At 41.1% G+C, this 23,168-nt stretch overlaps 1 protein-coding gene across 1 annotated transcript in view; it reads right to left on the bottom strand.

The window, feature by feature from the left end:
- LOC115837636 (putative neuroblastoma breakpoint family member 7) overlaps positions 1–23,168 on the bottom strand; it is a 655,832-nt gene that overhangs the window by 257,904 nt on the left and 374,760 nt on the right.

Here is a 23,168-nt window from a genome sequence, read left to right as displayed (position 1 = left end):
GGGATCGTGAACTTGCAGGGAGAGGCGGCCCTCATCCAGTGAGGTCTGTATCGCCACCTACAACCACACATCCACACATTGCTTTGCTAGCTAGAGGAATGCGCTGGAGTAGGACCAGTGCTGTCAAAGAAGGAAAGTGGGCCAAGGCGCCAAAGTCCATTAAAAAGGAATAGAGCCATCACGGAGTGGTGCTGCCCCATTCATTCATTCATTCATTTGTTCATCCGTGTAGCGAATATTTTAAGTGCCTTACTTTGCGTAGCTGTGTGCTTGGCAGTGGGATGATACCAAAGATGCACAAGCAACTTTGAGGACCAAGACTTTGCCGCTGTGGGCTGGGGGATTCAGGGAAGGCTTTCACAGAGGAGCTGGGATGAAAGCAGGATCTTGAAAGGTCAGTAAAATTTGTATAAGACAAGGAGACCAGCTAAGCTAAGGATATTCGTTCCAACACTGTAATAGCAAAACCTTGAAAATAACGTAAATGCCCACCCTCAGAGGAATGGATGAATAATGTATGGTATATTTATAAAATGAAATGCAACACAGTCATTGAAAAGACTATGGTTATTTATGTCAATAGGGATAAATCTTAAAAACTAAATGATAGTGAAACAAACTGATCGCAGAGGGAGACAAAGTATACCATTTATGTATATTTTTTTCAAAACAATACTACACATTATCTGTGGCTGCATATATATAGATATAGATATTAAGAGACTATAACCAGAATAGTACTTACTTCCAGGGCAGGAGAGTAGGGGGTGTGATCAAACCTGGGTACAAGTGGGCTTCTAAGAAAAGAGCTAAAAGTAAGAACAACAACAATAGTTGTATGGACATATCATTCCAGGAAAGAGCCCTCATGAAAGCAAAGGTATAGTCAAAAGAGTAAGTAAATGAGTTCTGTCTCTGTTAGCAGTGAGAGGAGTCAAGGACGGAAAGGGGGTTGGGACCAAATTATGCAGCCTTGAATGGCAAGCTGAAAGGGTGGGGAGGCAGCTACCTCTTAGGTCACATAAAACTATTGAAAGTTTTTGAACAGAGTTGAGACTGATGGAAAGGAAGATTGCTCTGATAATTCTGTAGAAAATTGATTGTTGGGAGCAAGAGGTGAACTGGAGCCCCAGGACCAGCCAAGAGTTGGTGAACCGTCCAGGCACAAATTTAAGAAGACCTGAACTAATAAGGTAGATTTCAGAAGGAATGAATCTGAGACAATGTTAAAGAAAAAGAAAAAAAAAAATGGGGGTGTGACTAATTGGATGTGGGAGTTTACAATCCTGTTGGGATGGGAAATCCTACCCATAGAACCTCTCCCTGACTCCTATAGGATAAAATTCAAACTTCTAAACATGGTACATACAAGGCCTTTTCGTCACTGGGCCCCATCTCCTGTCCTCCCTGCCCCTGTTGTGAACTTCACACAATAACAGTATTGACTAACTTGAGATTCCCCCAAACATATCTTGCTGTTTCTGTCCCTGTACCTTCTGTTCCTTTGGCTTGGAATGACTCCTGTAGTCCCCTTCCCTCCTCCTCTTAATGAACTTCTAATCATAATTCATCCTTCAGTCCAAAGAAGGCTTTGCCGACACCGTAATAAATTCCTACCCCTAACAGACAGTCCCTCCACTGTCTTCCACTGCTGCTTCTTTATCTTACACCGATATTTATTTTTCACACAGGACTCTTTGTATTTCTGTGTTCTCAACTACGTTTTGAGGTCCTTATGGGCAAGGACCACAACCTATTAATCCCCAGTGTCTATCACATAATAGATGTTGAACTAGAATGTAAAACAACACTAAGCATGTGCAAGTCAGTATGGGCGTAGACCTATGAAGTTCCAAAACTGCATGTTAACAAGCACTTTAGGCAAGCAAGTACTATTAGTGAAAGTAGTCACATTGAAATACTAGAAACCCTTTTCAAAAATAACGTAGTCAAAATATTTTTGGAATTTCTCTTGTGCAAGTATGTTCAGAGAAAGATAACATTATTTTTCAGTTGTTTACCCACAGTGTTACCAGTTCGATCTTCCTCTTTACTCACTAAAGATAATTCATAGTGACTTGGCTACCTACAAATTTTAAAAATCACCTGCAAAGATAAGTTTTGTCACTATTAAAATATATTCAGAAGAGTATAAGATAGTTATCCCCAAAGAGCAACTCTAGGAGCGACTGTAGCTATGACAACATTATTAAAATAAATGTGCAGGCCAGGCGTGGCGGCTTATGTCGTAATCCCAGCACTTTGGGAAGCTGAGGTGGGCAGATCACCTGAGGTCAGGAGTTCAAGACCAGCCTGGCTAACATGTTGAAAACCCGTCTCTACCAAAAATACCAAAAATTAGCCGGGAATGATGGTGAGCACCTGTAATCCCATCTACTCAGGAGACTGAGGCAGGAGAATCGCTTGAACCCAGGAGGCAGAGGTTGCAGTGAGCCAAGATCGTGCCACTGTACTCCAACCTGGGCAACCAGAGCGAAACTCCGTCTCAAAATAAAAGAAAAAAAATAGGTATGCAGTTTCTCAAAGTAACCGTTTTAAAGAAAGCAGCTATTATGTTCACATATAACTTTTGTTGAATGTGTTACAATATGAAAACTTACTGCATACATTCCGGTAAGGACAAGAGAAGTAAAGAGTAAATATGAATGGAAGTAAGGGAAAAATATGACTGAAGACATTTTTTAAAGATAAGTTTTAATGATAGAAAAATATGAATAAGGGCTACCAATTGTTTTAATTTTAATCAAAACTAAAAATATACATCTATATCTTTACTGATTTAAACTCACATAAAACTGCCTTCCAAAATAAATGCAGAATTGGGCACTTAGTTGTTCTATGTCTGTCCTCTCAGAGCCAATAAGCTGTAAAAAACTCTCAAAATAAAACTTTTATTTTCTGTTTTGCCCCAGTTTCTATCACACAAGTGCTCAATAATATATGTTTTACATAAATGCTGAATGAGGAACATATATCTCTATATAAACTGGGGAGCAATGCAAGACGGGAAGAATGTCTCGGTGTGTTGGAGAAGTTGAAGAAGAGATTCTGGGGTAGCTATGACACATAGATTGAGCTACACCACGAATCTCTCCATGTAACCCAGGAACCCAAGGATATGTGATGAGATGTTTGTGGAAGCAGGAGTTAAAAGGAAGATTTCTTTTTAATAATGCCTTGCAGTTGCGCAGTGATTTAGACGTTCCAAAAACACTTTTAATTATATTATCTCATTTGATCCTCAAAACAATCATGGGAAATAGGCACCCCAGTTATTATTATCCCCATTTCGCAGATGAAGAAACTGAGATAGAGCTTTAAGTATTTTGCCCAAGGTTAAATAAGTAATTAGTGAGCTGAGACAAACCCCCCACTATTTCTGTCCTCTTACTCAGTCTCACTCCACTGCATCTTTGTGCAACAGTGTGAAGAACATCCAAGATGATATTTAGTGTGGGGACGTCTGCACAGAGGAACACCAGCTTCTTGTCACTTCCATGTTAGTACAGAGCAAGCTGACCCACTGTAACTAGGAGACATAAACAAGTGAATACATTCTTTTAATTTAAAATATTTTTTGAGGGCCTGTTCTCTACAAAGCAAATACTAGGCTCTGCGGCAATGCAGAAATAAATAAAACCCAGCCCCTGTTCTTTAGAGATCACAGAGCACTGAGGCAGGCCAACATACAAATAACACAACTACAGCAGAGATAAAGCACAGGGATATGGGAAAGTAGAGAGCACTGAGATTAATTTTGAGTCCACTTTCCTCTCCAGTCCCCAGCCTGAAAGATATGAACTGTGGTGGCCTACACAGCTGGACTGTAAACCATGTGACAAGAGTCATTTCTTACCCCTTATTCATGTTTGTAAACTCCACAGTAGTTGGTTCTTTGCCTTGCATAGAGTATGTGCTCAATAAAGACCTACTTTTTGAAAGGTTCACAAAGTTCAGCCAAACACAGGACAAGTTCTAGAAGACAAGAAGTTAACCTCAAGATTCAAACTAGCTCTGAGAATTAAGAACCAGCCAGACCCTCCCACTGAGCCTAGACCAAATTAATTATCTCTGCTGTAATTAAAGGAATCAGTAATATAAGTGATTGTAATATGGGCGATATAGATTGCTTGTGTCCCCACCCAATATCTTATTTTGAATTGTGATCCCCATTTGTCAAGGGAGAGACCAGGTGGAGGTAATTGAATCATGGGGGCGGTTTCTCCCATGCTGTTCTCCTGATAATGAGTGAGTTCACGAGATCTGATGATTTTATGTGTTTGGTAGTTCCTCCTGCATTCATTTCCTTCATGCTGCCTTGTAAAGAAGGTACCTTGCTTCTCCTTTGCCTTCTGCCATGATTGTAAGTTTCCTGAGGCCTTCCCAGCCATGCTAAACTGTGAGTCAGTTAACCTGTTTCCTTTATAAATTACCCAGTCTTGGGCAGTTCTTTACACCACTGTGAAGACAGACTAATACAGTGGGCTTGTTGACATAGTTTTGCCCTTTTATGAACGTGATTATCTCAATTTTATTGATGTTAAGGAAGGGCACAGTGGCTCACGCCTGTAATCCCAACACTTTGGGAGTCCGAGGCAGAAGGATTGCTTGAGCCCAGGAGTTCAAGACCAGCCTGGCAACAAAGTGAGACCCTGTCTCCACAAAAAATCAAAAAACTAACTGGGCGTGGTGATGCATGTCTCTAGTCCCAGCTACTCGGGAGGCTGAGGTGGGAGGACCACTTGATCCCAGGAGGTTGAGGCTGCAGTGAACCATGTTACCACTGCTGCATTTCAGCTCGGGTGACAGAGCAAGAGCCTGTCAAAAAAAAAAAAAAAACTTACCTAGAAATTTCAAATCTTCTGCTATGCATGAGATAAGCAGGAAAATTCATATAGGAATGCTCACTGTATCACTCCCTTAAAATCTTCTTTTAAGCATTTTATGCTAGGAGGTATTACACTTCAATTCCTAAGTAGGTGTGTACTTCTTGTATATAATAATGTATGAAAGGGTTGACCTGTATGCACCAAGATGTCTCCCCAATTTAACAATATCATAAATTCACAACTGTGTAATTATCAAACCACAGTATTATTGGATGAGTCTCAGTGCTTTAGTCACTAAAATGGTTATGCAATTTTAAATATTTATTGACGTTGTTCTCAGGGACTCTTGAATTGTTTTTACTCACATTCTTGTATTCTTCCTTCATGATTAGCCAAGACATTCCTGACAGCAAGATTCAGGCACACAAAGTTTCTACCTTAAAATATGGAAAATCTTCATACCATCTAGGTACAGATCATAGCTAAGTCCCCCAAAGAAAAAGAAAATGGAAACTTTTCTTATTAAGTGGAATTCAAAATGGTTAACTAAGTATAAGAGAGGGGGCATCAAAAGTAAGGAAGAGAAATCCCATTATAAAAAGTATGCACAGGCCAGGCACAATGACTCACACCTGTAATCCCAGCACTTTGGGAGGCCAAGACCGGAGGATCGCTTGAGCCTAGGAGTTCAAGACTAGCCTGGGCAACATGTTGAAACTCTAACTCTACAAAAATTAGCTGGGCATGGTGGTGCACGCCTATGGTCCCAGCCACTCAGGAGTCTGAGGTGGAAGAATCACCTGTGCCCGGGAAGTCAAGACTTCAGTGAGCCGTGATCACACCACACTACCACTCCAGTCTGGGTGACAAAGTGAGACCCTGTTTCCAAAAAAAAAAAAAAACAAAATGCATTTAAAAATCTCCTTCTAAGTAAGTAATTCATCGGGAGATAATTAATGGCTGGCAACAGGTATTTATAATGGAAGCATACATGGCCTTAACAATAGGGTTTGCTTCTGAAAACACTCTAATTAAAAAGGGAAAGAGTAATTTTATAGGAAAGTACAAATCAGTGGTGTGTATGTCTACTAGTGTGTGCAAAGAGACAGAGGTGGTAATTGCTAGACTCAGACCACGTATCAGCAACAACTAAACATAATGACCTTATAAATATGCAAATAGGACTTCTGACAAAGCTAAAAGTACATCATTATTATTATTCATCAATGTGGAATGGAATGTGAAATTGGAATCAGCAGGTGAGGGGCGATTGTACCTGAATATCCTGGATACCAACTTGTTTTCGTTTTCGTTTTTAATCGTTCTAATCTCTGTTAAGAATAATGTCACATGACTACTTTATCCTCTTTCTCAGACCACTGATCCAACCATTTTTCTTTCACACTTTTGCCTCCTTTTCTCTTATAACACGTACTAACAGTCTAAGCAGAAAAAGAAGAACAGATGGTGGTAGGACCTGGAGTGTTTACCCCATTAAGATCTATATCTGAATCCAGAAGGAACACCTCATTGCCGAGAAGAGCCCTACAGACAGTTCACACCTCTGTTTCTTTTGCAAGATATAGCTACCTCAAAAAATCCTTCCTTAATCAAACCCCTATGGCCTGGAATCCTTGCCTTTCTGCTGATGACTGTCATTTTAGAGTACTTACTAAAGACAATGGTTGAGGAAATAGATATTTTAAAAATAAGGGAAGAAGTGGGTAGGGTAAACCCAGGCTTACTTATGTAAACTCCAAGTGCTGAAGTTAGAAGACAACCTCTAAGTTACAAAAAAAAAAAAAAGGGCAAAGTTAGAACACACAAAAGATAGTATAGTTCCTTACCCATCCACCACTTGGTTTTGAGGAGAAAAGGGAAGTAAGAAGAGTTGAAGAGAAGAAAAACAGAACAGAAGAGTGGTAAAGGAAGATGAAAGGGTGCTCTGGAGTACTATGCACCTGTTTAGAAGTGGGGAAGTAGCACAAATGCTAGCAAAAGAAGAACCACCGTGGAGTTCCTCCTTGCACATCTCTCTCCCCTTCTGAAGGCCTAGGGTGAGCCCACAGCATTGTTCCAGCAGTGAGGGTGTCTTCACTGCCCCCTGAGACTCTCTCACAGCCCTTAAGATACCTCCCTGAAGTCCCTCCAAAAAATTCAGTGTGCCCCTAGGCTAAATCAGTTTCCTCCATCATAAATACTCATAGATAACACAACAATAAAGCGTTAATAACAATAATGGCAATTTTGTGTGTCAAACATTGTATTAAGCACTTTACCTGCTTTATTGTTTGTAATGCTTCAACAGCTTATGAGTAGGTATTATTATTTCTACTTCACAGTGCAGAAAATGAAACCTGAGTAAGCTGTCTCAGACCACACAGCTGCTAAGCAGTGGCACAGGGATTTAAGCCCAGGTCCATCTGATCAACTCCGATGGCACATAGTTGACCTCTGCATTGTCCCGCCTGCCCACAGGTCACTGCCTCAGTGATCCAGTCCCATCCATTGTTTAGATGACCAACTTAACTACTGAATAAGTTATCCTCGAATCATTTATTGTAAGCCTAGTCTCTCAAGTTTATTGTGAGTCAAGGGCTAGGTCATATACGTCTTTTGTGCTCTTCTATATCGTGGCGTCCAACCTCTTGTCAGCTTCCAACTCTGGGTCAACTTAAGGACTTCTTTTCCTGGCATCTGCCCCTCATGTTGGGAGATGTTCATACAATTCTATTGATTGGTTTCACCTTACGACTTTTTATTTTGAAATACTCTCTTCTAAGTGTTCCTAATAAATTTTTTTAAGCCAGCAAGGAAAAAAAATTCTATTTATTGCCAACTAATTATAAACATTAAAACATCAATTTAAAATTTAAAGGAAAAATGACCTATAATACCACCACTGATAGCATTTTCATGTGTTTTATTCATTTGTTCTTCATATGTATATTCTTACAGAGTTGTAATCAAGACATACATATAGTTTTGTTTTTATGAGATGGAGTCTTGCTCTGTCACCCAGGCTGGAGTGCAGTGGTGTGATCTCAGCTCACTGCAACCCCCACCTCCCAGGTTCAAGTGATTATCCTGCCTCCCTAGTAGCTGGGATTACAGGCGCACATGACTATGCCTGGCTAATTTTTGTATTTTTAGTAGAGACAGGGTTTCACCATGTTGACCAGCTGGTCTCGAACTCCTGACCTTAGGTGATCCACCCGCCTTGGCCTCCCAAAGTGCTGGGATTACAGGCATAAGCCACCATACCTGGCCGACATACATATAGTTTTTATCCAGATTTCTTAGGCAATTCATATACCATAAATGTATTCCTTTGTTGTACATAGTTGCCATACATAACATTGTTATTGTCTGCAAAATATTCCAGCCTTAATTAATATATAGAGCTAGAATACTTTCTATATTAGTACTGGGATCTGTATCCAGAAGTTGTCCATCTTATTTCAAAGACAGACTTTGGGGACAGTCCTTCCATACTTCTTTTATTGCCAATCACAATTGGATGAATAAGTGGACTCTTTCTTTATCTTGTATCAGGGAGATGGATCAGCCCAAAAGAATCCCCTGCTGTTGCTCTCCAATCCCCTCCCTAGCATTTACAAGCCTTCGCCACTCTCCTGTAGCCTCTTTCCTTCTTTCTGTTCTCCATTTTCTTCCCAGCAAAAGGCTTCACTTCCTACTTCACTAAAGACATCTCCTAGTTCAAATATCACCTCCCCTGCAAAACCTTCCCTAGCCCTCACCATTTCTACACTGACAGGCCATCTAAGGACTCCCTACCATCTCCCATCTCAACCTCACAACTTATCACTTATGTACCCACCTTTACTTCCTTCTGTTGTATCTCAGAAAAAGAGTCTTTCCTTCTTTCAATGCTAATTCTTCAGCATTGGCCATTGATTTAATTCCCTTCTGCCTTCTCCAGGACCATTTTGCGTTCATTACCCGCTGATTCCCACTGTCTCATCATTCATCTTTCCCTCTCTACCGGCTTAATCCCTCAGCCAAAAGTTTTCTTCCAGACACACACATACACACACACACACACACACACACACACACATTTTCTATTGTATTTCTATTTCAAATTCATCTTTCACTTCCAAACCTCTTAAAACAGTGGTTTGTCCCTTGCTGTTTTTATTTCTGCAATTTATTACAGCTTCCTCTTCTTACATTTATTGAGCACTTACGATGTAAAAACAATATGGAAATAGAGATCGAAAAACAGTCCCTACTCCCGAAGAGCTTCTAGTTAGTAGGGAAGACAGTAAACCAAATCAACACAACAAATAAAATACATTTTATGACATAAATATGTGCACAAGTATCCATGGGGGACTGCCTGGAGGAAATTGGAGAGACTTCCTAGGGAGGTGACATTTGAGTTAGGCCTTGAACAATGAGTTCAATATTACCAGGCAGAGACTGTACATATATTGCACATGACTGACAGGAACAATTTATGCAGATAGCTGGGAAACCATATTAATGATTACTTAGGAAATATCAAATAATTCAGGTGTCATCAGAGTAAGGAACGTCTGGGGAAGAGATGAAGAGTCATTTAGGCTAGTTGTTCTCAAACTTTAGCAAATATCAGAATCATCCAGAAGACTTGTAAAAATGCCAATTGGTAGGCTTCATTCCCAAAGTTTTGGAAGGGGTGTGGGTTGAGCCAGATAATTTACATTTATAACAAGTTCGCAAGTGATGCCAATGCTGCTAATCTGGGGACCACACTTTGAGAACCACTGGCTTAGTAATCCAGCTTCTGCTTCGGTCGTTATAGTGAAATTACTTTTAGATGTCACCAAAGATCTCCAACTGCCAAATGCAATAAACTCATTCTCAGTCTTCATTTTCCTTGGTGAGTTTGCAGCATTTGACATCATTGACAATTTCAGTGAGCTCTTAACTGTCTCCCAGCTTTTAGCCTCTCTTTTAGTCCATTCAGTATTCTGAAGCCCACAGGATTGTCCAAAATACAAGTATAAACCCATCACTTCATATTAAAACTCACCAATGGCTCCCCATTCTCTACAGTTAGAGCCCAAACTGGACAGACTGGCATGGAAAATCCTTGGCATTCCGACCACATTTACCTCTGCCCCTGCTGCTGCCCAGGATTGCATAGCCTTTGTTCCAGGCACATCAAGCTACCAGACAGTCCCCAGACATGCTGTGCGCTCGTGTCCTCTTCACCTTCATATGTGCACTTCCCTTTACCTATAATGCCCTTGCTCCCTCCCCTCCCCTATCCCATCCTCCCCTGGATCCATAATGATATAGTGGGCCCATAGTGATATATGGTTTGGACGTGTGTCCCCTCCAAATCTCATGTTGAAATGTGATCCCCAATGTTGGAGGTGAGGCCCAGTGGGAGGTGTTGGATCTTGAGGGCAGATCCTTCATGATGGCTTAGCGCCATCCCCTTGGTGATAAGCAAGTTCTCACTCTTTTAGTTCACAGTAGACCTGGTTGTTTAAAAGGAGCCTGACACCCCCTCTCTCTCTTGCTCCCTCTCTTGCCATATGACACACTGGCTCCCCTTTGCCTTCCACCATGAATGTAAGCTTCCCAAGGCCCTCATCAGAAGCAGATGCTGGCACTATTCTTCACCTACAGCCTGCAGAACTGTGAGCCAAATAAACCTCTTTTTTTCTTTTTTTCTTTTTTTTTGAGACAAATTCTTGCCCTGTCACCCAATCTGGAGTGCCCTGGTGCAAGCTCCGCTCACTGCAACCTCTGCCTCCCAGGTTCAAACAATTCTCATCCCTCAGCCTCCTGGGTAAGTGGGATTACAGGCTTGTGCCACCACACCCAGCTAATTTTTGTATTTTTAGTAGAGACAGGCTCTTGCCATGTTAGCCAGGCTGGTCTCAAACTCCTGACCTCAAGTGGTCCACCCGCTTCAGCCTCCCAAAGTTCTGGGATAATAGACGTGAGCCACCAGGCCTGGCCAAAATAAATCCCTTTTCCCCTTAAATTACCCAGTCTCAGGTATTCCTTTATAGCAATGCAAAATGGACCAATACCTATGGAATTTTGGGTGAAGGCCTAGCTTCAATGACATCTCCTCTCCAAAGCCTTCCTCAGCTTCCTGGCTCCTTTCCCTGAGATCCTCCACAGTTGGTTTCTATGTATTATATATACCACTTAACAACTAGTTGAACATGTGATTGGTATATGGGGACTTGCTTCAGTCTCTGAATCTTACTTTTAATCTATGTTGTTATTTTCGTTATTCTCATAAAAGGCTTTCAATAAAGGTGTATTGAATGAATGTTGAGAACATAGTACACATTTGATAAATAATTATTTGAGTAGGCACTTGCTGCTTACCCAGTGGAACAGGCAAGCAGGCAAAGAGGAGGAGGAGGACACAAAGACAAACTTTGTTAATGAGCAAGTATCAAATGTGCCACCTCACAGCCTCCTGACTCCCTGCCTTAGAGGGTGAACCACAGGCTATTTCCCATGATTCCCTCTTTGTTTGATGACACAGTGATTTGTCAGCTCTGTGGACTGGGCAGTTATGCAGCTGCCTTTCTCGCTTTCAGCAAAGTACTTGCTGGAGGACTTATCCAAAGCTGAGAAGCAACACCTGTGGGGACTGGGCAGGAAACACTTTAGTAGTTTGTCTTGCTGCATGCACCACAAGCAGACAGCCATTTGCCTTCCATTTGGTTTCTGCAACTGAACGAATGCTAGGGGGTTCTCTGCCGCCACGAAGAAGAGAGCCCCCCCGCCACCATCCATTCTTCCTCTCTCTCTCTTAGTCTTACCCCTGCACATTCTGATTGTTGTGGTGACCAGATCCTGTGGAAATAAAACAGGCCTGAGTTCCTATATGGCTGGGCTGTATCCTCCTCATTATCTAATAAAGCTATGACATTAAGGAAGCCTCTATCAACTAATGGGCTCACATGCCTTGTTTCACCTAGCCTTTCCCCATCTCTGTGCAAATGGCTACTAGAACAGCCATTTATAAAGTAACAACTATGTGTTGGGTGTTTTGCATACATGATCTCATTAGATCCATACCACATTCCTGCAAGAAATATATCTTTATCTCCATTTAACAAATAAAGATACTGATGCTCAAAGAAGTCAAATAACTTATCCAAGGTTGACAAGCTAATAAGTGGTAGGGGTCAGATTTGAACCTATGTTGCAACCATTTTAGAGTCCTATATGTTTTCCATTATTTATATCATATTGGAGAACTAAAAAAGGTGAAAGTTACAGACTCAGCCAATGTCATAGCAGGAATTAAATTCAAGGTGTTCTGATTTCCAGGGCAACCTACAAATATCCACCATATTGAAAGAACTGTTTGAATGGATATGTTTAATGTTCCAAGAATTTATGAAACTTAGAAATATATGTTGATACTGCAGTTTGAAAAGGACCCAGAAATGGAAAAGCTGTTTGTTCATGAGTGTCCCTTTTCTCTACTGTCCTGTAGTCAGTGCCCCCTCAAAGTTGGATGCATCTGAGTGGAGATGCTTTTCTGTCACCTAAAGTCACACATTTACCTTTGATCCAGACCCTCCCCAGAAGCAGTGCTTTTGAAATCTTCTCCTCTTCTTTTTGTTTGACCAAATATAAATGATAGTTTATTTCTAGAACGATGCCAAGTTCAATAAAGCAATGATGGAGTTGTGTTTTGTTTTCTGGTCAAGTTGACACCATAAAGTGGGTTTTCCTGAATATTTCCCTGTTCCACTGGTGTTCTTGGCATTGTGAATAAAAAGAGCTGGTGATAACATCCATCACAGAGTTAAGCACATTCAGTGGGTGATAAAGTCAACAAGAAGCTGAAACAAGAATTACCACGGATAAGCTGCCAAGAGTTGGCTGTAGATTCTAAGTGGACACTGTGGCTCATTCATCTTCGCCCTTCAGCTTTCCACCCCAACATCATCCCTGCCTCAGCACTCATGACAAGAGTAGGAAAGTAGGAGAGAAGGAAAGCACAGGGATCAAGTACAGGGGACAAATACATAGCATTGATCTGCCTGAGATAAAATTTAAAGACTCAGTAGTAAATTCTTAATGAGTACTGAGAGAGAACAAAGAAAAATGTTGTGGGTGTTGCTGTTGTTGCTGTTGTTTTTGTTGTTGTTGTTGTTGTTGTTGTTTGAGACAGAGTCTCCCTCTGTCACCCAGGTTGGAGTGCAGTGGAGCGATCTCAGCTCACTGCAAACTGCACCTCCTAGGTTCATACCATTCTCCTGCCTCAGCCTCCCGAGTAGCTGGGACTACAGGTGCCCACCACCACACCTGGCTAATTTTTTGTATTTTTAGTAGAGGCAGGGTTTCACCATGTTAGCCAGGATGGTCTCGATCTCCTGACCTTGTGATCCGCCTGCCTCGGCCTCCCGAAGTGCTGGGATTACAGGTGTGAGCCACCACACCCGGCCGAAAAACACTTTTTAAGTCAAAATGAACCAACTAACAAACAAAAGTAATATTCCAGAAGTACAAGTAGACACAAATGATCACTGGGCTTCTTTTAAGCAACATTCTGTTTTCTTGTCCTAACCTATCTCAAGCTAAGGAAATTCTAGGGTCTATTGTTCAAAGACTTGAAATGTTTTCCTTGGATTATTCCCACTCTTATATTTTTCTTGCCCCTTTCCAAAAGTGGGTTAAAAATGTCCAGGTTTTTTAACTCATTAAGATGCTTGATGAGCATCTTAATGAGTTAGTCACGATTACAACTGCATTTTTTAAATTACCCAGCCTGTTGAAAGGCTGCCGTGAAAGGAGCTTCTACAGACAAAATCTGGGCTGTGTGTCTCATTATCTTATGTTGCAAAAAGTGAATGAGGAGTTACTTCCAAAAGAGTAATTAGCATAAAGGCTGCTGAAGCAGAGGAGAGATAGGTGGGCTACTGTCTCAATGGAAAATGTCGCTGTTGTTTCTGCAAGGAATATGTACATTACTACTAAAGGAGAAGCTCTTTGCTAACAAATGTGAAAGGGTTTGACATAGTTCATGGCACATAATAAGTGCTCATAATTTGTTTGCTGCATTGGAATTCTTTCTGTAGTCTACTTCTCAGTCAAATAATCAACTATGACTACCTCCATTTCCTCACCATCCAGTCTCCTTATGTTCCTTCTGTTACAGGAATTGCAGCCTCATCACCTATCACAATATTTCTCAACCCTTTTCTTTTCATTATTGCCTTCCTAAGGAGGCTTTTCAGACAGTTTTAAAAATTGCTCTCCTCTATCAAATTTTGGTAGCACAGTGTGATGGTAAATTTTATGTGTCAACTTTAGCGGGCTAAGGATTGCTGAGATCACTGGTAAAACATTATTTGTGGGTGTGTCTGGGAGGGTGTTCTTGGAAAAGGTTAGCATTTGAATTGGTAGAGTGAGTAAAAGATCACCCTTGGCAGTGTGAGTGGGCATCATGCAATCTCTTGAAGGCCTGAATAAAACAGAGAGGTGGAGGAAGCACAAGTTCACTCTCTCTTCTGGAGCTGGGACATCCATCTCCTCCTGCCCTTGGATATCAGTAGTGTTTCTGGTTCTTGGGCCTTTGGACTTGGACTGGGACTTACAGGATTGGCCCTCCTGGTTCTCAGGCCTTCTGGCTTGGACTGGAGTTATAATACACCACTGACTTTCCTGGGCTTCCAATTTTCAGACAGCTGATCATGAGACTTCACAGGTTCCATAATTGCATGAGCCAATCTCTCATAATAAATCTATTTCTGTATATCTATATATAATATATCCTATCAGTTCTGTTTCTCTGGAGAGCCCTAATACATGCAGATATATTGTGGTATCAGTTTATGCATTGTATGTATATCTGAACTTTGTACATTTAAAAAATTAAGTTGTTTTTTATCCCCCAAGAGCAATTCTCACTCCCATTGAGAATGTGCAACCTATCAGACCACAGCAGACTGATTCAGGACACAGCAGAAGCAGATCACAGAAGTAGATGCTAGACAATCGATTTGGGCAAAAATTGATGCAGATGTCTGGCATAGAAGTTTGTCTAGATCAGGCTTAGTGAAGGTAAAGACAGACAGTTGGCCATACAGGTTAGCCAAACAAGATACAGGTTGGAGAATACAGCTGACAGCAGTGTTGATGCAAGATAGGAGGGCAAGGTTCAAGGCAGGCAGAGATGTGAGAAATGTTTGTCCACTGGGTCAGAGAATGCCTTATATAGAGAATCTCATCATCCAGAAAATTTCCATAAAGAGAAATTATTCTCAGGTCTGAAGCCAGATTTAGACATTTTGCCTTTGTTCCTCAGGAGCCTGGACTACCCAGCCAACTGTGCACTATTGATGAAAATCTCTGATTATTATAGGAGAATACATTATGTTGGCTCCTGTATTCCCTGAGAACCATCTACATCTCCTAGCACTTTGAAGTCATGGTATCAGATGAAACAACCAAGCCTTCCAAACTGACTTGGAGCTGTGCTGAAGTGTTCATGGCCTCAAGCATTCCAGCAGATTGATCGGATATGAGGTGTGATATTCCTTTTCCTCAAGTCATTTATCCTCTGGGGATCCTAACCTAACCTAATCTCTCCTAACCTAAAAACAGGAGCAGACCCAGGGTCCTGACTGGGCATTCTCATTATGCTTCCTAAAACCATTAGGATCTCTTCATGGTCACATGCAACAGCCTTTCTCTTTCTCAGGCCTGCAGCTCATTGCATGTGGTGCTGCCTCTCACATTCTCCTCTTTAATTAGAGGTTAGCCACTCTAACTCCAGCCTTCATCACACTCTGCCTCTAGAGTCTTCTGAATGCTGTCTTTGAGAGTCCTCTCAGTCTCTTCCTTCCTCTTTATCTTTTATCAAAGGCACTCTTTTAATCTTTTGGTTCCTTTCTGTTGCCCCTCCATTCTCATCTGTTTATATGTTCGCTTTAAGGTCATAAATATTGTTGAGTGCTTGCTATATGCCTAGCACTGATATAAGCAAGATATGGCTTTTGTGCATTCTTGTGATGGAACAGATATATATATATAACCAAGCAAAACACAATGTGAAATATGTAATACAGATCTGTACAAAATGTCTTAGCAACTCAAAAGAGGAAGTGATGAATTCTGTCTTGAGAAAAATAAAAGGCACTGCAGAAGGAAAAAGTTTTGATTTGTGCTTTGAGAATGAATTAGGGATTTATGAAAAGAAAAGTTGGAGGAAGGGCATTACAGACAGAGAGATGAAGATGGGACAGGAACAGCATGACCAAGGAAGGTTAGAAAGGCCACGTGACTGGAGGGGAAGTAGATAAGAGTGGGCATGGGGAGTGGTAGGCAACGACCCTGGAAAGTTAGGAATGCACCACATCTGTAGTCACCATTTAAACTTACATGTCTAGTTATTCAAATGGATCATTGCACTGCCTGGGACATTCATTTCTAAAAAGTATAATTTAGCTCATACTACTTACTATATACCATGTAACATGCTTACTGCTGGTAATACAAAGATAAATAAGCTGTCCCCTCAAGAAATCAAAATATAATAGAGAGGTAGATGTGTTTTAAAAGTTATTATGTGCAATACAAGCCAACCCATGCAGTGAAGGTAGTATGTATATATATGACACGAAATAGAGAGTGATTAGCTCTGAGCAGAACATGTTTCAGAGAAAAAGTGATAGCAGAGCTTTAAGAGATTAATTGGGGTTGGGTGGTGAGGTGAGCAGAATAATGGCTTCCCAAATATATCCACATCCCAAACTTGTAAATGTTACCTTACATGTCAGTGAGGACTTTGCAGATATGACTAAGTTTAAGGAAGATGGGAAGATTAGATTATTCAGATGAGCCTGATGTAATCACAGGGGCCCTTATAGAAAAAGAAGGCGGGAGTGTCAGAGAAAGAGATGTGACAATGAGGGGCCATCAGCCAGAACCAAAAACAAACAAACCAAAAACTGTGGTTAGAAGCTGGAAGAGGCAAAGAACAGTCTTTCCTCCAGCTCCAGGAGGTATGAAGGTCTGTCAATGCCTTAATTTTAGCCTCATGAAATAGCCTCATTTCAGACTTCTGACCTCAAAAAGAGTAAGTTTGTGATAGTTTGTTACAGCAGCAACAGGAAATGAATACAGATGGAAAAGCAGCCAGGGTGTTGGGGGTGAGCGCATTCCAGGCAGAAGGAATAGCATAAGCAAAGGCACAGAGGCATGAAATAGCATGGCAAACCCTCGGGGCACGGGTTACAAGTTGTTTAGTGTTGGCTGGGTTTAAGAACCACCAAGTAAGGAGCAGAAGAATGCACTGGCATGCAAGACAAGTGCCAGATGACACAGGGCCTGGTAAGGAGCAGCCCTACCATGGAGCTTAGGTATTGCTGAAGCTTAGAAGGTAAATCAGGAGCCATTTCATGGTTTCACACAAAAAAGGAAAAACACTGAATTTTCAATTTTGGAAGAAAAGCTTAATGGGGAAGAGCCCAGGGCAGGGAGACTATTTAAGGAAGCTATAACAAAGTCCTGGAGGGACGCGGTGGGGCTTGAACTAAAGCAGTGTGAGTAGTAGGAGAAGGCAGGGTAGCTATTTTAGGATTCAGAGAGTGACCAAATATGAGAAGCAAGGAGAAAGGGAAGAGTCAAGGATGACCCCACATTTCTGATTTGGACTTTGGTGAATGTCCATGTGCTTACTGACATGGGAAAAACTGGAAGTTCTCCCAAAATTTCTTAGATTCAAATTTTCTGACTTTATGTATCCACTAAGCTAATCCACCCATCAACCTATGTCTAGACAGTCTTTAAAGTCTTCCTAGCCACTTTTTCTGATTCTAGCCTTTCCCCTTCTCAAGCTATTCTCCACCATGTTGTCAGAACAACTAATTCAATATTCATAAAATATTTATTTAGTGCCTGTCATGTTTCGGGTTCTGTTATAGACTCTGTTCATATCATAATGAACAAAACAATTTAAAAAATAGGTTAGCTTGCATTTAATCTAGAAGATCCTTATAGAAGGTAATTTTGGGTAGTTCCATCTCCAATTCATATCTTCTACAATGGCTTCAAATTTCATCTCACTTTATATCTAAATGTTTTGGTGTGTGCTCAAGCTCTCTGTCAACTTCCTTGCACCAAACGAGCTGTAGGGACTCTTAACTTACAAACGGGTTGTGATCTAAAGCAGTGCTTTTCAAACTATCTGTGTGGTTAATGTTTTTTTAATTTCCAAGCTTGTGGTCTAAGTGTCTTCCTGCATATGACTAGTGCACAGGTCATGCCACCTGTGACTCACTTTGAGAATTCCATGACACCCAAACCAATCCGTACCCTGCTCATTGACATGAGTCCACTGACAATGTGCTTGTATGTTACAGCATTCTTGATTTGCTCTAGAAATTTCTAAATGCTTACTCTCAATTTTAGCACCATCCACATACCACATTTGAAATCTCCATACTTAGTAAACCCCTTACTAAAACAGTTTTGAGGAATTTGGAACACATTTTTTATAAGTGCCTAATTGTATCGTGATGGCATTTTTTTACCTTTTTTTTCCTTCAGCTTTTAAGTTTGGGGTATATGTGCAGGATGTGGGGGTTTGTTATATAGGTAAATGTGTGCCATGGTGATTTGCTGTACAATTCATCCCATCACCTGCGTATTAAGCCCAGTATCCATTAGCTGTTCTTCCCGACACTCTCCCTCCCCTCACACCCCACTCTGACTGACCCCATCATGTGTTGTTCCCCCCATGTGTCCATGTGTTCTCATTATTCATCTCCCACTTATAAGTGAGAACATGTGGTGTTTGGTTCTCTGTCCCTGCATTAGTTTGCTGAGGATAATGGCCTCCAGCTCCATCCATGTCCCTGCAAAAGATATGATCTTATTCCTTTTTATGGCTGCATAGTATTCCATGGTGTGTATGTACATTTTCTTTATCCAGTCTGTCATTGATGGAAATTTAGGTTGATTCCATGTCTTTGCTATTGTGAATGTGCTGCAATGAACATAAACATGCATGTATCTTTATAATATAATGATTTATATTCCTTTGGGTATATACTCAATAGTTGGATTACTAGGTCAAATGTTATTTCTGCCTCTAGCTCTTTGAGGAATTGCCACACTGTCTTTCACAATGGTTGAACTAATTTACACTCCAACCAACAGCGTAAAAGCATTCCTTTTTCTCCACAACCTCGCCAGCATCTGTTGTTTTTTGACTTTTTAGTAATAGCCATTCTGACTGGCATGAGATGGTATCTCATTGTGGTTTTGATTTGCATTTCTCTAATGATCAGTGATGTTGAGCTTTTTATCATATGTTTTTGGCCACATGTATGACTTCTTTTGAGAAGTGTCTGTTCATGTCCTTTGCCCGTCTTTTAATGGGGTTGTTTTTTTCTTGTAAATTTGTGTAAGTTCCTTGTAAACTCTGGATATTAGACCTTTGTCAGATGAATAGATTGCAAAAATTTTCTTCCATTCTGTAAATTGTCTGTTTACTCTGATGATAGTTTCATTTGCTGTGCGGAAGCTCATTAGTTTAATTAGATCCCATTTGTCAATTTTTGCTTTTATTGCAATTGCTTTTGGCATTTTTGCCATGAAGGCATTTTTTTTTTTTTTTTTTTTTTTTTGCTCACCCATTGAAACCTATATTGGCCATGCTAGCTTATGTTTTTCCTGTAAACCGACCTTAGACTATGTGGAGACAGGAGAAGGAAGAGTTCTGGGACTACTCTTTGGCACACCATTTTCCTTTAAAGAATGAATGCTCCTTATTGTGCTTTCTTTTTCATGTTTTTCTTTTACTTCTCCTTAACCATCCCATTTCATGCAAATGAAGATTAAAATTAATGTGAAAGACTCTCAAATTTTTATCAAGTTCTTGCCAGAGGTATTCCAACCACTTCAATTTTACCAGCCCTAATTAGATAAAGCTGTTTAGCATAAATCATAGTTGCAATTCAACCTCAGGCTTATGAACTGGCTGGGACTAAAAAAGAGAAGGAGCCTTTTGTCTCTGATTCACTGGCTCAACTCTGGGGCTGGCTTATGTTGGACTTCCTCCAGCCCCCAATGAGTATGTCTGCAGCCTTATATTACAGTTCTTTCAGGACCTTTTTTTCAATCCATATCCTTTCTTTGATTTTTAACACTATAAACTCTTTCTTCCCTGTGAATAAACTCTTTTTCTATGGCTCTCATGACTCCACATTGGATTTCTTTGTTGTCTCATTCTCCTCTCTCTCCTCCTCAACCGAGGGCCTCATTCTAGACCTTCTTCTCTCGCCCTCACATGCTCTCAGACGCTCTCATCCTCTCCTATGGAATCAGTTATTACCTAGAGAGACTCATGCCCTCAACTCTTTCCTGAGTATGAGACACATAATTTCAACCGCTTTCTCAACATTTTCATTTAAGTATCTCGAAAGCATCACAAACTCAACTCAATGTTATTTTTCTGCATTCCATATCAGGACAACACCATCTGCTTAAACATTCAAGATAAACACTTGGGATCCTTTTTGACTCCTCATTTCCCTTTATTCCCCATCTTCAACTGATTGCCACTCACCATTCCACCACTGCTGTGTTTATTTCTCCAATCATTCTCATTTTCTCCATCTCCACTGCCTTGCCTCGGGCCCTCATCAGTTTTCACACCTGGACCATTCTCAGTTCTCTGAACCCTCAGATCAGCAATGCCCCACCCAGACTCTGAGTTGCAGTCCCACTCCTCCCTGGAGCAACCTCTCCTTGTCACTGCATTGTCCTTTCTCTCTGACAGGCATATCCAATCATCCCTACTCTTGAATACTGACCTTCAAAACTCTTCTTTCTCTAGCTCTTTGTAATACAATCAAAACTCCTTTCTCAGCATGAATTGCCAGGCCTTTTCACACACAGCCCCTAACTCATAGCCTCTTCTTCTGGTTTAATAATAACAACAATAACAGCAAACCACCACATCCCACAGTCCATGCTCTCAGGTATCCTCAAATTTCCCAAACCTGCCAACCTTTCTACCACTTCTCAGGCCCCTGTACCTTTGAGCATTCTATTCTGGCGACCAGCTATTAACCAACCCTTGCCCTGCCCTGATGTTCCTCTATTTGGTATACATGCTTCAGCTTCCAAGGCAACTCCTCCAAGCACAGTTCACTGCTCCTTCTGTTGCATTCCCATAGCATGATGTAAGGGCCTCTATGGATGGTTCATTCAATGGAGTTGTTCTGAGCCAGGCACTGAGCTAGATTCTAGGGGTACAAAGATAAAGGTGGCCCTTACAAAGATGGCTCTTAAGGAGCTTATCTTCAATTAGTAGAGAAAGACATAAGTGTAAATGGCAAGTACATTTATGTATTTTAAAACAATCGGCCGGGCGTGGTGGCTCACGCTTGTAATCCCAGCACTTTGGGAGGCTGAGGTGTGTGGATCATGAGGTCAGGAGATTGAGACCATCCTGGCTAACACAGTGAAACCCCGTCTCCACTAAAAATACAAAAAATTAACAAGACGTGGTGGTGGGCGCCTGTAGACCCAGCTACTCAGGAGGCTGAGGCAGGAGAATGGTGTGAACCTGGGAGGCGGAGCTTGCAGTGAGCCAAGATCGTGCCACTGCACTCCAGCCTGGGCAACAGAGCAAGATTCTGTCTCAAAAAAAAAAAAAAAATCAATGTTACAAAGCACTATAGCTGCTGTAGGAGAAATATTGGCAGGACAAATAAACTAAGGAAGGAGTGGTTAATTCTGCCTGTGGGGTTGGAGGTGGAAGGAGAGAAACCTAAGGAAATCTATTACAAGAGAGATAACCCTCCTGGAGGGTAATGAAAGGAGGTCATTCCAGGCAGAGAACAGCATAACAAAGGTCTTGCAGGATGAAAGGGCCTGCTATATTTAGGGAAAAGCAATTGGTTCTCTATGGCTAGATCCTGAGCATCAGCATAGACCCAGTTAGACAGGAGGCTGGAGAACAAGGGGAAAGTTTTACCTTATAGGCAACAAGGAGCCACTACAAGGTTTTACACAGGGATAGATACATCACAATTTTTATTTTCAGAAAGATCATTCTAGCAACAGTGTACAGAGTACAATAAAATATTGGAGGGTGGTCTACATGTGTACTTTTCTTATTGGATTGTGCGCTACTTGATGTCAAGTATTGGGGCTCTTTCATTTCTATCCTCCCAGTGCCTAATACATTTTTTCATAAAGCAATAAAAGAGAGGATCTTCAGCCTGGCCAACATGGTGAAATCTTGTCTCTACTAAAAATACAAAAAAATTAGCCGGCCATGGTGGCAGTATGCCTGTAGTCCCAGCTACTGAAGAAGCTGAGGCAGGAGAATCGCTTGAACTCGAGAGGCAGAGACTGCAGTGAGCCAAGATTGCGCCACTACACTCCAGCCTGCGCAACAGAGTGAGACTCTGTCTCAAAAGGAGAGAGAGAGGATCCATGATGTTGGTGCTGGCATGTGGGTCTGGGACACAGGGGAATGTGGCTCTAGGCCAGACTGTGCCAGCTTGGTGAAGCATTAGCAAGTCACTCTGTGCTTTTGTTTCTTCAAATGGTGGCCTACACAAGATCATCTTTCAGTTCTCTTTTGCTCTAACGTTCTGTAATTGTATAAGGGAGGTTCCTTTTTCTTTCTTTTTTTTTTTTTTTTTGTTTGCGGTCAATATTTGGTAATACAAATAAAAGTTTACAGAGGTGGATGTCAAGAGTAAGTGCACTGTGAAGCACAGGTTGGCCAAAAGTTTACATGAGCCATTTCCTGAAGAGTGGGCAATGACTCTGGTTCAATTATTCACACGGTAAAAGGATGCATTTTTCCTCTTGTGGGAGTACAGAATTGTCTCCTCAAATGTTGACTCCTTTTTAAAGGAAATAAACAAAACTTGGACTAGTCTTCTCATTATTATAAGGCTTTAAATTTTCAAATACATTTTGAAAACATTGGAAGCCTGAGAGACACCCAGCAGTTGTGTCCACCTTAAGTTAGTTCTCTATTTATTAATTCAGCATAGTACACAGAGCTCTACCAGGTTCTCCATGTCCCTTTCATAACTTTTGCCTGTCTTTGACCTAGTAAAATATGCTGTGACATTTCTGCTTCATTGGCATATTACTGGCCTGATAACCAGAGTTTAAAATTCAGGATCTCCAGCAGCAGAGCCAATTTCTATTGACCACCCCCTCAAAAAAGCACAGGTTTATTTTAGCCTCCATGCTATTTGATCTTTATCTTGATGATGCTATAGCCTTCAACTCTCTTGATAAAAATCTTTTTTTGCTGATATAATATTACTATCTTTT

This window comes from Nomascus leucogenys, chromosome 12, assembly GCF_006542625.1.
Source record: "Nomascus leucogenys isolate Asia chromosome 12, Asia_NLE_v1, whole genome shotgun sequence".
Lineage (NCBI taxonomy): Eukaryota > Metazoa > Chordata > Mammalia > Primates > Hylobatidae > Nomascus > Nomascus leucogenys.
This window is presented reverse-complemented; position numbering and strand designations above follow the sequence as displayed.